General features: G+C 45.0%; 1 non-coding gene across 1 annotated transcript; it reads right to left on the reverse strand.

The window, feature by feature from the left end:
* Positions 1 to 13,113: 13,113 nt before the first annotated feature.
* On the reverse strand, positions 13,114 to 13,185 carry TRNAD-GUC (transfer RNA aspartic acid (anticodon GUC)). Its single transcript has one exon. It is a non-coding gene; the product is annotated as a tRNA-Asp (tRNA).
* Between the last annotated feature and the right edge of the window lie 2,051 nt (positions 13,186 to 15,236).

The following is a 15,236-nucleotide window of genomic DNA, read 5'->3' on the forward strand; positions in this document are numbered from 1 at the left end:
ATGTAAAGTTGATTCTTTCTGGATGTTATAGTCAGAAAGCGTGCGGCCATCTTCAAGTTGTTTACCAGCAAAAATCAGTCTCTGTTGGTCAGGGGGAATTCCTTCTTTGTCTTGGATCTTAGCCTTTACGTTCTCAATGGTGTCACTGGGTTCCACTTCTAGGGTAATTGTTTTACCAGTTAAGGTTTTAACAAAAATTTGCATGCCACCTCTTAGACGCAAAACCAAGTGAAGAGTGGATTCTTTCTGAATATTGTAGTCAGAGAGAGTGCGGCCATCCTCAAGCTGTTTACCAGCAAAGATCAACCTCTGTTGGTCAGGGGGAATTCCTTCTTTGTCTTGGATTTTAGCCTTCACATTCTCAATAGTGTCACTGGGTTCCACTTCTAGAGTGATTGTTTTGCCAGTCAGGGTCTTCACAAAGATTTGCATGCCACCTCTAAGACGGAGAACCAAATGCAAAGTTGACTCTTTTTGAATGTTGTAATCTGAGAGTGTACGACCATCTTCCAGCTGCTTCCCAGCAAAAATCAATCTTTGTTGGTCAGGTGGTATGCCTTCTTTATCTTGGATTTTTGCCTTCACATTCTCAATGGTGTCACTCGGTTCCACTTCTAGGGTGATTGTCTTCCCAGTAAGGGTCTTCACAAAAATCTGCATGTTCTGAAAAAAAAAAAAAAAAAGAAAAGAAATTAAACAAGTTATAGGGAAAAAAAAAAAAAAAAAAAAAAATATAATAATGTTAGAGTCAAGAGGGACCTCCAGGGTCCGTGTCCAACCACTACAGCTCAATGCACGATTCTCTAAACCCATCTCAGACTGATGTCTGTCCAGCCACTGCTTAAAGACTTCCATTGAAGGAGAACTCCCACCTCTCGAGGCAACCTGTTGCACTCATTGATCAACCTCTGCCCACAGCCCAGTCACTCAGTGATTGGACCTGTTGTAGTGTCACCTGAGCGCAAAACTGCCATCCACCCCTTCTCCCTGCATGTCTCCCCTAAATACGCTGCCATACCGCTTTACAGATGTCTATAAGAGTTGAAATAAAGGACATTAACTACCATGGAAACAGTGAGTGCTACTTCCACAAGACTGCACATGATTACTGTTTGCTATTGCACCACAAGTTTAAGGAAAAGTTTCCAGCAAATAACAGAAGTTATCCTGTTGCCTATCGATTCCCTTCCTCTATATTCTGGTAAAACTATTTTTTCCAATAGAAAAGTCCATGCTTTCTATAGAATCTGTACCCAACTATGTGCCCGTTAAGCTCCATTTCTACAGGGTGGGCCATTTATATTGATACACCTAAATAAAAGGGGAATGGTTGGCGATATCAACTTCCTGTTTGTGGCACATTAGTATAGGAGAGGGAAAAAAACTTTTCAAGATGGGTGGTGACCATGCCAGCCAATTTGACGTCAGCCATTTTGGATCCAACTTTATTTTTTCCAATGGAAGAGGGTCATGTGAGATCAAACTTACTGAGAATTTCACAAGAAAAACAATAGTGTGCTTGGTTTTAACGTAACTTTATTCTTACAAGTTTATGAACACTTATAAAATGTGTTCAAAGGTGTTGGATTGTCAATGCAACCCTCTTCTCCCACTCTTGACACACTGATAGCAACATCACATAAGAAATGCTAGCACAGGCTTCCAGTATCCGTTGTTTCAGATGCTGATCGGTCATCCTCATTGAAATGCTGCAGCAGATGAATTTTGTAAGGCTATGTGCACACGTTGCGGATTTTGATGTGGATCCGCAATGTTTTTGGACGTGCGGAACTGCATCAAATCCGCAGTGTAGTGCAAAAGCAATGTTAGTCAATGTGACTTTGAAAACTGGTGTGCACATGCTGCGGAAAAAAAAAAAAAGAGATTTGCAGCATTTCTATTTTCTGCAGCATGTCAATTCTTTTCGCTCATCTGCAGCGTTTCTGCACCCATTGACTTCCGTCGTGTCAGGCAAATCTGCAGGTTTAAAAAAAAAAAAAAAAAATCTGCAGATTTGCTGCAGATGTGCCTGCGAGAAATGCTGCAGATTGGGAGGGGGAAGAGGGTGCGTGCGCGCGGCTGTGTGTAGGCAGGCATCATTCGATGGGACTACTAGTCCCACCCAGCTATGCCTGCTAGTGACAGCTAGCTGGATGATGGGACAGTAGAAGTCCCATCATCTGGCTACTGTGTTCAAGTGTAACAAAAAATTACAAAAAATTAGTGTTGGGTATTGATGCAAGAGACTTGTGCGAGTTTCTCTTAAGTATGACCTTGGGCCAAATGCAGATTTTTTTGTGTTTTTATTTAACTTTACGTACCATTTTATTATGTTTATTACTAAACATCGGGCTTGGTATTCTTTAGCCATAAGATCAATCTGTGTGTAAACATTATTCTTCAATGGAGTAGGTAAATGAAGAGGATGGACAAGAAATGACATTAAAATTCTTTTGTGTTAAATAAATCTTTAGCAAAAAAAAAAAAAAAGCATACAAACACGCAGATTTTTACCTGCGTTTTCTGCCAAGAGATGCAGAATCTGAGCAGAAAATTCCACAGGCAAATCTGCAATGTGTGTACATACCCTAACAGTGCAATTTGTGAGTAGCTAATATCCGCCGAAGGGATGTTCGACTGATGCCACTCTCCAGTGACATGCGGCGAATGCTACACTGTGGGCTCTTGATGAATAAAGCTAGGACAGCCACTGATGTTTCTTCATTAGTGACTTTTTTCTTGCGTCCAGATTTTGGCAAATCCAACACTGAACCTGTTTCACGAAATTTGACAAGCAGTTTGCTAACTGTAGCATGGGAGATGGGCGGTCTCGTAGGGTGTCTTGCATTGAAATCTGCTGCAATGACCCGGGTACTGCGTTCACCAGACATCAACACAATTTCTATCCGCTCCTCACGTGTTAACCTCTGCGACATGTCAATGGCTGTAAACAAAGAAACTTGTAGATAACTCATGAAAGAATAAAGTGACGTTAAAACCAAGCAAACTATTGTTTTTCTTGTGAAATTCTCACCAAGTTTGATGTGTCACATGACCCTCTTCAAATTGGAAAAAATAAAGTTGGATCCAAAATGGCCATCCCCCCAATCTTGAAAAGTTTTTCCCCTCCCATATACTAATGTACCACAGACAGGAAGTTGGTATCACCAACTATTCCCATTTTATTTAGGTATCCATATAACTGGCCCACCCTGTGTATGTAAATGCAGCATTCTCAGTAATGGACTGGCTATGTAAAGTTATTAAACCAATGAGTACGGCCTCTTAGAGTGACGCTTCCTTAATTATATAACCAAAACAAAGAAACACTAACAGAAGCATAGTCACAATATTAAAAATTGGTAAACTTTATTAGAGGTCCACTAGAACCAAAACTTTAAATATGCATAAAAGAGTAGTAATATGATATCATCCTCTGGGGAACAACATACAAACTGAGACCACAGGTGGAAGGTCACATATAGAGCCACATATGTAAGCCAGAACAGCACTTAAAGTGATAGAAAGATTAATATATATAATTTCTGTGAAAAGGTAAGTCCCAGTTTCTAGTTATATGTTACTTCTTAATAGGGGTTCCACCCCTTATTACAGTATACCTGGATAAATACCAAGAAATAGGGAAATCATATATATAAAATAAAGTGCCCAGTGCTAAGTAAGCTTATCCGTATTGTTACCAATGAGCTGTCTGCAACCATAATAGCATTTTGCATAGACGGCTGGTGATCACACCATGCCCAGTATACAGCTCATAGAATTTATTATCTAATACCGGTACTATGAGCTGTATACTGGGCATGGTGTGATCACCAGCCGTCTATGCAAAATGCTATTATGGTTGCAGACAGCTCATTGGTAACAATACGGATAAGCTTACTTAGCACTGGGCACTTTATTTTATATATATGATTTCCCCATTTCTTGGTATTTATCCAGGTATACTGTAATAAGGGGTGGAACCCCTATTAAGAAGTAACATATAACTAGAAACTGGGACTTACCTTTTCACAGAAATTATATATATTAATCTTTCTATCACTTTAAGTGCTGTTCTGGCTTACATATGTGGCTCTATATGTGACCTTCCACCTGTGGTCTCAGTTTGTATGTTGTTCCCCAGAGGATGATATCATATTACTACTCTTTTATGCATATTTAAAGTTTTGGTTCTAGTGGACCTCTAATAAAGTTTACCAATTTTTAATATTGTGACTATGCTTCTGTTAGTGTTTCTTTGTTTTGGTTATATGTAAAGTTATTGCTGGACTAGTACTTGAACAACCCAAATACACAGTTTGAGGTGTAAAATCATCATCATGCAAGATTCTTTTAAATGAGTTGTTTTTGTTAGTTTTATATTGATGGCCAACCCACAGAAAAAAAAAAAAAGAAAGTCACCAATATCAGATTACTGGGGGTGCAACACATGGCAACTCCAGTTTAGCGTTTACCTGCCAGATTTGATAGTTTCCATAATGGAACAGCATTGATGTCAACTTTATAGCACCCCACAGAAGGTTACTGTAGGGCAACCGTATTTGTTTAAATAGGGGCTAGTCTGCAGTATACAGGTGACAGATATAAGGTTTCACAACCCCAGCAATGTGGTATTTATGAGCTCTAATGCCAACAAAGGTTTGATCTGTAATACCAGAAACAGCTCAGAGACAAGCAGGACTGTTATATGGCCATACTTGCCTCCATTGCCGATCGGTTCCAGCAGTCAGCTCTCCTGTGTCACACAATCCTTGCAGCCACTTTACTCTCCCTTTTTCAGACAAATCCGACACCCAGAGGAAGTCTGAGCTGCAGCCACCCTGGCTTCATATGGATGTTTGATTGCTTTAGATCGTGAAGCAGCTGCTGGTTGGCTGCAGGGATCACGTCACTTGAGCGTGCATAACATTGTGAGATCACCACTCAAATAGTGCCCACACTGTGGGTGAAGATAGCGGAGAGAACGAAAGCTTGTCCCAGCAGTGGACAACCCCTGTAACATCAGCATTATTAGTTTGGCAACCTGTCACCAGGTTTGGCTGACGAGTTATGACCTCCACCTTTCAGGGCTGATGTACAGCATTTTAGAATGCCTCATCAGAAAAACCTAATGACCGGTTCCCTTTAACAAAATGAGTGGGCTAAGGAGAAAGTGATTATCAAAAGAGCAAGAGCTAATCTTAACCCCTTCATGACCCAGCCTATTTTGGCCTTAATGACCTTGCCGTTTTTTGAAATTCTGACCAGTGTCCCTTTATGAGGTAATAACTCAGGAACGCTTCAACGGATCCTAGCGATTCTGAGATTGTTTTTTCGTGACATATTGGGCTTCATGTTAGTGGTAAATTTAGGTCGATAATTTCTGAGTTTATTTGTGAAAAAAACGGAAATTTGGCAAAAAATTTGAAAATTTCGCAATTTTCACATTTTGAATTTTTATTCTGTTAAACCAGAGAGTTATGTGACACAAAATAGTTAATAAATAACGTTTCCCACATGTCTACTTTACATCAGCACAATTTTGGAAACAATTTTTTTTTTTGCTAGGAAGTTATAAGGGTTAAAATTTGACCAGTGATTTCTCATTTTTACAACAAAATTTACAAAACCATTTTTTTTAGGGACCACCTCACATTTGAAGTCATTTTGAGGGTTCTATATGGCTGAAAATACCCAAAAGTGACACCATTCTAAAAACTGCACCCCTCAAGGTGCGCAAAACCACATTCAAGAAGTTTATTAACCCTTCAGGTGTTTCACAGCAGCAGAAGCAACATGGAAGGAAAAAATGAACATTTAACTTTTTTGTCACAAAAATGATCTTTTAGCAACAATTTTTTTATTTTCCCAAGCGTAAAAGGAGAAACTGGACCACGAAAGTTGTTGTCCAATTTGTTCTGAGTACGCTGATACCTCATATGTGGGGGTAAACCACTGTTTGGGCGCACGGCAGGGCTCGGAAGGGAAGGAGCGCCATTTGACTTTTTGAATGAAAAATTGGCTCCAATCTTTAGCGGACACCATGTCACGTTTGGAGAGCCCCCGTGTGCCTAAACATTGGAGCTCCCCCACAAGTGACCCCATTTTGGAAACTAGACCCCCCAAGGAACTTATCTAGAAGCATAGTGAGCACTTTAAACCCCCAGGTGCTTCACAAATTGATCCGTAAAAATGAAAAAGTACTTTTTTTTCACAAAAAAATTATTTTAGCCTCAATTTTTTCATTTTCACATGGGCAACAGGATAAAATGGATCCTAAATTTTGTTGGGCAATTTCTCCTGAGTACACCAATACCTCACATGTGGGGGTAAATCACTGTTTGGGCACATGGTAAGGCTCGGAAGGGAAGGAGCGCCATTTGACTTTTTGAATGAAAAATTATCTCCATCGTTAGCGGACACCATGTCGCGTTTGGAAAGCCCCTGTGTGCCTAAACATTGGAGCTCCTCCACAAGTGACCCCATTTTGGAAACTAGACCCCCCAAGGAACTCATCTAGAGGCATAGTGAGCACTTTAAACCCCCAGGTGCTTCACAAATTGATCCGCAAAAATGAAAAAGTACTTTTTTTTTCACACAAAATTTCTTTTAGCCTCAATTCTTTCATTTTCACATGGGCAACAGGATAAAATGGATCCTAAAATTTGTTGGGCAATTTCTCCTGAGTATGCCGATACCTCATATGTGGGGGTAAACCACTGTTTGGGTGCACGGCAAGGCTCGGAAGGGGAGGCGTGCCATTTGACTTTTTGAATGGAAAATTAGCTCCAATCGTTAGCTGACACCATGTCGCGTTTGGAGAGCCCCTGTGTGCCTAAACATTGGAGCTCCCCTACAAGTGACCCCATTTTGGAAACTAGACCCCCCAAGGAACTTATCTAGATGCATAGTGAGCACTTATAACCCCCAGGTGCTTCACAGAAGTTTATAACGCAGAGCCGTGAAAATAAAAAAATAATTTTTCTTTCCTCAAAAATGATTTTTAGCCCAGAATTTTTTATTTTCTCAAGGGTAATAGGAGAAATTGGATCCCAAAAGTTGTTGTCCAGTTTCTCCTGAGTACGCTGATACCCCATATGTGGGGGTAAACCACTGTTTTGGCACACGTCGGGGTTCGGAAGGGAAGTAGTGACGTTTTGAAATGCAGACTTTGATGGAATGCTCTGCGGGCATCAGGTTGCGTTTGCAGAGCCCCTGATGTGCCTAAACAGTAGGAACTCCCCACAAGTGACTCCATTTTGGAAACTAGACCCCCAAGGGAACTTATCTAGATGTGTGGTGAGCACTTTGAACCCCCAAGTGCTTCACAGAAGTTTACAACGCAGAGCCGTGAAAATAAAAAATCATTTTTCTTTCCTCAAAAAAGATGTTTTAGCAAGCAATTTTTTATTTTCACAAGGGTAACAGGAGAATTTGGACTCCAATATTTGTTGCCCAGTTTGTTGTGAGTACGCTGATACCCCATATGTGGGGGTAAACCACTGTTTGGGCGCACGTCAGGGCTCGGAAGGGAAGTAGTGACATTTGAAATGCAGACTTTGATGGAATGGTCTGCGGGCGTCACATTGCATTTGCAGAGCCCCTGATGTGCCTAAACAGTAGAAACACCCCACAAGTGACCCCATTTTGGAAACTAGACCCCCGAAGGAACTTATCTAGATGTGTGGTGAGCACTTTCAACCCCCAAGTGCTTCACAGAAGTTTATAACGCAGAGCCGTGAAAATAAAAAATAATTGTTCTTTCCTCAAAAATTATGTTTTAGCAAGTAATTTTTTATTTTTGCAAGGGTAACAGGAGAAATTGGACCCCAATAGTTGTTGCCCAGTTTGTCCTGAGTACGCTGGTATCCCAAATGTGGGGGTAAACCACTGTTTGGGCGCACGTCGGGGCTTGGAAGGGCGGGAGCACCATTTGACTTTTTGAACGCAAGATTGGCTGGAATCAATGGTGGCGCCATGTTGCGTTTGGAGACCCCTGATGTGCCTAAACAGTGGAAACCCCTCAATTCTAACTTCAACACTAACCCCAACACACCCCTAATCCTAATCTCAACTGTAGCCATAACCCTAATCACAACCCTAACCCCAACACACCCCTAACCACAACCCTAACCGCAACACACCCGTAACCCTAATTCCAACCCTAATCCTAACCCTAATCCCAACCGTAACCCTAATCCCAACCCTAACCACAACTGTAACCCCAACACACCCCTAACCCTATCCGTAACCCTAACCACAAGCCTAATCTTAACCCTATTTCAAACCCTAGCCCTAATTCCAACCCTAACTCTAATTCCAACCCTAACCTTAAGGCTATGTGCCCACGTTGCGGATTCGTGTGAGATTTTTCCGCACGATTTTTGAAAAATCTGCAGGTAAAAGGCACTGCGTTTTACCTGCGGATTTACAGCAGATTTCCAGTGTTTTTTTGTGCAGATTTCACCTGCGGATTCCTATTGAGGAACAGGTGTAAAACGCTGCGGAATCCGCACAAAGAATTGACATGCTGCGGAAAATACAACGCAGCGTTTCTGCACGGAATTTTCCGCACCATGGGCACAGCGGATTTGGTTTTCCTTAGGTGTACATGGTACATGGTACGCTGCCCATCCGCTGCAGATCCGCTGCAGATCCGCTGCAGATCCGCTGCGGATCCGCTGCGGATCCGCGGCGGATCCGCTGCGGATCCGCGGCCGATCCGCTGCGGATCCGCGGCCGATCCGCTGCGGATCCGCGGCCGATCCGCTGCGGATCCGCGGCCGATCCGCTGCGGATCCGCGGCCGATCCGCTGCGGATCCGCGGCCGATCCGCTGCGGATCCGCGGCCGATCCGCTGCGGATCCGCGGCCGATCCGCTGCGGATCCGCGGCCGATCCGCTCTGTGTGCACATGCCATAACCCTACCCCTAACCCTATCCGTAACCCTAACCCTACCCCTAACCCTACCCCTAGTTCTAACCCTAGTTCTAGCCCTAACCCTAGTGGAAAAAAAAAAAAAAAAAAATTCTTTATTTTATTATTGTCCCTATGGGGGTGATAAAGGGGGGGGGGGGGGTTATTTATTATTTTTTTTATTTTGATCGCTGTGATAGAACCTACCACAGCGATCAAAATGTACCTGTAAGGAATCTGCCGACTGGCAGATTCGGCGGGCGCACTGAGCATGCGCCCGCCATTTTCCAAGATGGCTGCGCCCAGCGAGGAGACGGCCGGACACCGGGAGGATCGGTAAGTATGAAGGGGTGGTGGGGGGGTGGATCGGGGCACGGGGGGGGGCGTCGGAGCACCGGGGGGGGGGATCCTGACCAAGGAGGGAGCGGACAAGAGGACGGGGGAGCCGGCAGGCGGACGGAGGGGACCGGAGGACTAACGGTGGGCTGGGGGGGCGATCGGTGGGTGTGGGGGGGGGTGACTTCAGGTTTTCCAGCCATGGCCGATGATATTGCAGCATCGGCCATGGCTGGATTGTAATATTTCACCAGTTTTTTAGGTGAAATATTACAAATCGCTCTGATTGGCTGTTGAAAGTGAAACTGCCAATCAGAGCGATCGTAGCCACGGGGGGGGTGAAGCCACCCCCCCTGGGCTGAAGCACCACTCCCCCTCTCCCTGCAGATCGGGTAAAATAGGAGTTAACCCCTTCACCCGATCTGCAGGGACGCGATCATTCCATGACGCATACGCTGCGTCATAGGTCGTTTTGGCACCGACTTTCATGACGCAGCGTATGCGTCAAAGGTCGTTAAGGGGATAAAGTCACATGATCGAGTTTTACAGAAAACAAGCAGCCTGACAGAGTGCATCTATCTGCTGGTAGTGCTGGCTCATTGGGCGATCATGGAGTTAACCCTTTAGTCTCCAAGCAGGAGATGGCAATCCACATGACATATGTGGCCCCTGATTACCGCACAGCTGAGGGGCTGATGACCAGAACTGACCCCTTAGGGCCGCGCGCACCAGCCTGTAACAATGGATTCAAACGCTGCCTGCACAGGCGCGAGCTCCTCCCCCAGGACACGCCCCCTCCCAGGACACGCCCCCTACATCCTCCCGATTACGTCACAGACTAACGGACAGGGTGTGAGCCCCGACCGACCGACCGCGCGCCATAGCGGCTACAGTAGGCACGTAGCAACTACACTGACGACTTAAATGTGCCCCACTCTAAAGTACGCGGAACAGGAGGAAGCTTATGGCGTGGTAATCATCAATATACACAGCAAAGACCCACACAACGAAACCGTCTAGTAAACATTTCGTGACGAGGTAGCGCAGTCTATGTCTTTATAGTGGTCGCTGCCATAGCGGGAAAGAGCGCGTAACGTTATTTATACTCACTGTCAGCTGCAATACCGCCTTCACAAAACCTCTGTGTGAGAAATATAGCGTTAGCGCGACAGGGTGGTACTTATATAATGAGCTGTGGTATCCATCCGCGGGACCACGAGACAGGGACTATTTGACGACCTGTTGTGGCGCTGCCTACAACGTCACGCATAGGGCTATAGAACACGAAGGACGGGCAGGGGTTTATCGGGGCGTAATTAGTACAGTGGGGTATTATATCAGTCACTGGTCCTATGTAAACGATAGACTATGAAGTGAGGGACGTCGGCGGAGGCAGACAGGAGAGTGGCGATCGTGTCCGTCATTCATGTGTGCTCCGCCTCCCTCTAGTCCACAGCCCATAGAACGTGCTGGTGGCTGGGTGGTGCGTGTGCGCGCTGCGCGGCTCCTGCTTCTACAGAGGCCTCATTGTGTGGCGAGGGGAGGACACAACGCGGGATGACGCTGACAGAAAGCACGAAAATAAGGCAGTGTCCCTAGACATCCCATAATAAAAGTGTAATATTCCCACACACCCCATAATAGAGGAGTCATATACCTACACATCCCATAATAGAGGAGTAATATTCCCACACACCCCATAATAGAGCAGTAATATTCCCACACACCCCATAATAGAGTACAATTCCCACACATCCCATAATAGAGTAATATTCCCACACACCCCATAATAGAGGAGTCATATACCTACACACCCCATAATAGAGGAGTAATATTCCAACACATCCCATAATAGAGGAGTAATATTCCCACACATCCCATAATAGAGGAGTAATATTCCCACACATCCCATAATAGAGGAGTAATATTCCCACACACCCCATAATAGAGGAGTCATATACCTACACATCCCATAATAGAGCAGTAATATTCCCACACATCCCATAATAGAGGAGTAATATTCCCACACATCCCATAATAGAGGAGTAATATTCCCACACACCCCATAATAGAGGAGTCATATACCTACACACCCCATAATAGAGGAGTAATATTCCAACACATCCCATAATAGAGGAGTAATATTCCCACACACCCCATAATAGAGCAGTAATATTCCCACACATACCCTATAATAGAGGAGTACAATTCCCACACATCCCATAATAGAGGAGTAATATTCCCACACACCCCATAATAGAGTACAATTCCCACACATCCCATAATAGAGGAGTAATATTCCCACACACCCCATAATAGAGTACAATTCCCACACACCCCATAATAGAGGAGTCATATACCTACACACCCCATAATAGAGTAATATTCCAACACATCCCATAATAGAGGAGTAATATTCCCACACACCCCATAATAGAGGAGTAATATTCCCACACATCCCATAATAGAGGAGTAATATTCCAACACATCCCATAATAGAGGAGTAATATTCCAACACATCCCATAATAGAGGAGTAATATTCCCACACACCCCATAATAGAGCAGTAATATTCCCACACATCCCATAATAGAGGAGTAATATTCCCACACATCCCATAATAGAGGAGTAATATTCCCACACACCCCATAATAGAGGAGTCATATACCTACACACCCCATAATAGAGGAGTAATATTCCAACACATCCCATAATAGAGGAGTAATATTCCCACACACCCCATAATAGAGCAGTAATATTCCCACACATACCCCATAATAGAGGAGTACAATTCCCACACATCCCATAATAGAGGAGTCATATACCTACACACCCCATAATAGAGTAATATTCCAACACATCCCATAATAGAGGAGTAATATTCCCACACACCCTATAATAGAGGAGTAATATTCCCACACATCCCATAATAGAGGAGTAATATACCTACACACCCCATAATAGAGTACTATTCCCACACATCCCATAATAGAGGAGTAATATTCCCACATATCCCATAAGAGGAGCAATATTCCCACACATCCCATAATAGAGGAGTAATATTCCCACACACCCCATAATAGAGGAGTAATATTCCAACACATCCCATAATAGAGGAGTAATACACCTACACATCCCATAATAGAGGAATAATATTCCCACACACCCCATAATAGAGGAGTAATATTCACACGCATCCCATAATAGAGGAGTAATATTCCAACACATCCCATAATAGAGGAGTAATATTCCAACACATCCCATAAATATCATCATAGAGGAGTAATATTCCCACACACCCCATAATAGAGGAGTAATATTCCCACAGACCTCATTATAGAGGAGTAATATTCGCATACATCTCATAATAGAGGAGTAATATTCCAACACATCCCATAATAGAGGAGTAATATGCCTACACATCCCATAATAGAGGAATAATATTCCCACACACCCCATAATAGAGGAGTAATATTCACACGCACACCATAATAGAGGAGTAATATTCCCGCAGACCTCATTATAGAGGAGTAATATTCGCATACATCTCATAATAGAGGAGTAATTGTCCCACACACTCCATAATAGAGGAGTCATAGGGGAATAATGTCTAGACATCCCATAATAGGAGAGTAATATGTCTACACATCCCATAATGCAGGAGTAATATTCCTACCCTCTCCTCCCTCCATAATAGAAGAGTAATATTCATATACATCCCATAATAGGGGAGTAATATGCCCAGACATCCCATAAAAGAGTAATATTCCTACCCTCTCCTCCCCCCATAATAGAGGAGTAATGCTACAAAAATTGTAATTGTGCAAAAAAATAAATAAATTAGCAATTGGAAAAATTAAGCCTCCCCGTCGGGGAATCGAACCCCGGTCTCCCGCGTGACAGGCGGGGATACTTACCACTATACTAACGAGGACTAACTGGGTGGATTGGCTTTGCATTGAATGGGAAATGAATGCAACTTAGGCAGGATTCACGTCGTTTCGTCGTCTGTAGTTTGGCGCGGTAAACGCTACATTGTAGTAATTTTAGAGGCGTCAATTTGCCGCCTAGAAAATGCGGTTGTTAGCGGAAGAAATGCGTCAAAAAAGCGCATTACTGTCTATGGGAACGCATGGGTACACATGTCTTTGCGTACGCATGCGTTTGATGCACTTGCATACTTTGGACTGCGCATGTCCAGGAACTGATTTAGACACAGGGCCGCCATCAGGGCATTACAGCCGTGACTGGCGTATGGGGCCCGGTGGGCAGAGGGGGCCCGCATCTGCTCACCGGGCCCTTACCGGCAGCCGCAGGCTGAACCGGGCCCTTAGCGGCGGGCGGCGCTGCAGCTGTATAACGCTATTGACGTGCGGGCCTGCGCCCGCACGTCAATAGTTAACAGCCGCCAGCCAATCTGAGGCTGGCAGCTGACGTCAGCCGCAGCGTGCATGTCGCCGGCGTCTGACGTCATTGTCAGTCGCCGGCGAGTGCACGCTTCAGCTGCGCGGAGAGAGCAGGAGCGCGGCAGGTAAGCAGAACTTGTTTGTTTGTTTTTCGTTTTTTGTTTTTTTTTATTTTGAGCGGCGATCCGGGGGGCCCAGGGCAGAACACTGGACACACTGGGGCAGAACGGCTGGACACACTGGGGCAGAACGGCTGGACACACTGGGGCAGAACGGCTGGACACACTGGGGCAGAACGGCTGGACACACTGGGGCAGAACGCTGGACACACTGGGGCAGAACACTGGGGCAGAACGCTGGACACACTGGGGCAGAACACTGGGGCAGAACGCTGAACACACTGGGGAAGAACACTGGGGCAGAACGGCTGGACACACTGGGGCGGAACGGCTGGACACACTGGGGCAGAACGGCTGGACACACTGGGGCAGAACGCTGGACACACTGGGGCAGAACACTGGGGCAGAACGGCTGGACACACTGGGGCAGAACAGCTGGACACACTGGGGCAAAACGGCTGGACACACTGGGGCAGAACGCTGGACACACTGGGGCAGAACACTGGGGCAGAACGGCTGGACACACTGGGGCAGAACGGCTGGACACACTGGGGCAGAACGGCTGGACACACTGGGGCAGAACTGTTATGATTGAACTGGTGGTTAGGAGCACTAGAAATGACCAGATGAGCAAACTAGTAATAGAGGACGAGCTCTGGGAAGTGGGAGCTCTGCTGACCGCAACCCCTAATCCTATCACAACAACTAGAAATAGCCGTGGAGCGTTCCTGACTCTGCCTAGACGCCTCTTCACAGCCTAAGAGCTAACTACCCCTAAAGATAGAAAATACAGCCTACCTTGCCTCAGAGAAATTCCCCAAAGAAATAGGCAGCCCCCCACATATATTGACTGTGAGTTAAGATGGAAGTCACAAACACAGGAATGAAATAGATTTCAGCAAACGAGGCCAGACTTAACTAAATAGACTGAGGATAGAAAAGGTATCTTTGCGGTCAGCATAAAAAACTAACAAAAAACCACGCAGAGTGTGCAAAAGAGAGCACCGCACCGACTCACGGCGCGGTGGTGCCACTCTGCATCCCAGAGCTTCCAGCTAACAAGACAAAATCATAATAGCAAGCTGGACAAAAACATAATGGTAACAAATAAGCTAGCAGGGACTTAGCTTTTGCTGAAGTAGACAGGTCATCTGAAAGATCCAAGAAAACTGAACCAGTACTAGGACATTGAGAGCTGGCATCAGGTAACGATCTGACTGGAGTTAAATAGAGCAGCCAGCCAAGGCCTAAACGAGATCAGCTGGAGAAGGAACCTCAGAACCAGCAGCTCCACTCACAGCCACCAGAGGGAGTCCATGGACAGAACTCGCCGAAGTACCATTCATAACCACAGGAGGGAGTTCGAGAACAGAATTCACAACGGTACCCCCCCCTTGAGGAGGGGTCACCGAACCCTCACCAGAGCCTCCAAGCCGATCCGGACGAGCCAAATGAAAGGC

The sequence above is a fragment of the Ranitomeya variabilis genome, chromosome 1 (assembly GCF_051348905.1).
Source record: "Ranitomeya variabilis isolate aRanVar5 chromosome 1, aRanVar5.hap1, whole genome shotgun sequence".
Lineage (NCBI taxonomy): Eukaryota > Metazoa > Chordata > Amphibia > Anura > Dendrobatidae > Ranitomeya > Ranitomeya variabilis.